Source organism: Rhineura floridana, chromosome 20 (genome assembly GCF_030035675.1).
Source record: "Rhineura floridana isolate rRhiFlo1 chromosome 20, rRhiFlo1.hap2, whole genome shotgun sequence".
Taxonomy (NCBI): Eukaryota; Metazoa; Chordata; class Lepidosauria; order Squamata; family Rhineuridae; genus Rhineura; species Rhineura floridana.
In genome coordinates this window covers 4,635,314-4,636,934 of record NC_084499.1, presented here as the reverse complement: position 1 = coordinate 4,636,934, position 1,621 = coordinate 4,635,314, and the positions used below count along the sequence as shown (strand labels likewise).

The window sequence follows — 1,621 nt, the reverse complement described above, 5'->3', positions numbered from 1 at the left end:
TGGGAAATGGTTGGGAAAGGTCAGGTGGAGTTGGGGGCCTGAGCCTGTAGCTGCTTGAAAACTCAGTAAATTGTGCATAGCTGCACTTGGCTTGTTTGGTCCTCATTTGTGGCCTTGATCTGAATATAATCCTCCCCCGATCATAGACTCTGAAGCCTTTCATGTGTCCCTTCCCCAGGAAGCCCCCATAGGTGTACATTTAGAAAGAATGACAGTGGTTTAAGGAGAATTATAATACTTCTCACTTTAGTGGGAGAGTGGGGCTTGCCATGGACATTTTGCTGCCTGAGACAAAAGACATGATGGTATCCTCCCCTCCCCATCACAAAGCACCTTGGATAGCTCCTTGGAATGTCAGACTAAAACCTAGAGCGGATTCCACTGCCCTGCTGACATGGAGCCACCAGCCACCACTGATGAGGTATGTGGTATGCTTTAATTTGGATTCCTGCATTGAGCAGGGGGTTGGACTGGATGGCTTTCTAGGACCCTTCAAACTCTACAAGTCTATGATTCTATGTATGTGTGATTCTGCTGCCAACAGTCTGGCAGCAGACCATTGGTCCAACACTGGTAATGGGACAGCAGTCCTCCTTTATGCCTGAGGGGAGCAGGGTAGCTTAGGAACTGTGGGGCAGGCCACTTGGCATGCACACCTCAACAATGAAATGAATTTCCAAACTGATCACCTTGGAGCAAGGGAAGACCCTGGCTGATGCTGAGGGCAAAGTGTTCCAAGGGCTCCAGGTTGTTGAACATGCTTGTAGCGTGACATCCCTTATGTTGGGTGAGACCCTTCCCTCCATCAGTAAAGATATGGACACTTACACCTATCGTTTGCCTTTGGGAGCGTGTGCAGGCATTGCACCTTTCAATTTTCCAGCCATGATTCCTCTTTGGATGTTCCCCATGGCCATGGTGTGTGGGAACACTTTCTTGATGAAGCCTTCAGAGCATGTGCCGGGAGCCCTTATGTTCCTTGCCAAGCTGCTACAGGGTGCTGGAGCCCCTGATGGAACATTGAACATCATCCACGGACAACATGCAGCTGTGAGTTTTATTTGTGACCATCCTGATATCAAAGCCATCAGCTTTGTGGGATCTAATCAAGCTGGAGAATATGTCTATGAAAGGGGTTTCAGGAATGGCAAGAGAGCGCAGGCCACTACGGTAAAACTATGCATCTCTGTTGATGTCTCTGTTCATAGGAAAGCTGTTGATGATCCTGAAAACCCTTTTAAAATAGTGAAAATTTTAATGCCTTGAGTTGTAATTCTGATGTTTTAGTATTTCATTTGAAAATGGCAAACTTTGAAATCGTTATTGGCATACAGTACATTTTAAATACGATTAACCCAAAACCTTTAAATATATATTCAGCAACTCTTAATTCTCTAACAGAAAATTTCAAGTATGTAAAAAGCTTCTTGTGACTCCCTTTAGTCCTGGCTTTAAGGATTAAGGTTTCATTCTTGTTTATGTATATGGATATTGTTTATGCATTTTGCTTTATAAATTAATTTGAGTCGTTTTTTATTGTTCCTTGTGTATTCTGTTGTAAACCGCTTTGAGATCTTTTATACAGTAAGCAGTCCATAAATGGAAATAATAATAATAACAA

General features: G+C 43.5%; 1 pseudogene; it reads left to right on the top strand.

Moving 5' to 3' along the window:
* The first annotated feature begins 663 nt into the window (after nt 1-663).
* LOC133373971 (methylmalonate-semialdehyde/malonate-semialdehyde dehydrogenase [acylating], mitochondrial-like) lies at nt 664-1,266 on the top strand (annotated as a pseudogene).
* Nucleotides 1,267-1,621: the final 355 nt, after the last annotated feature.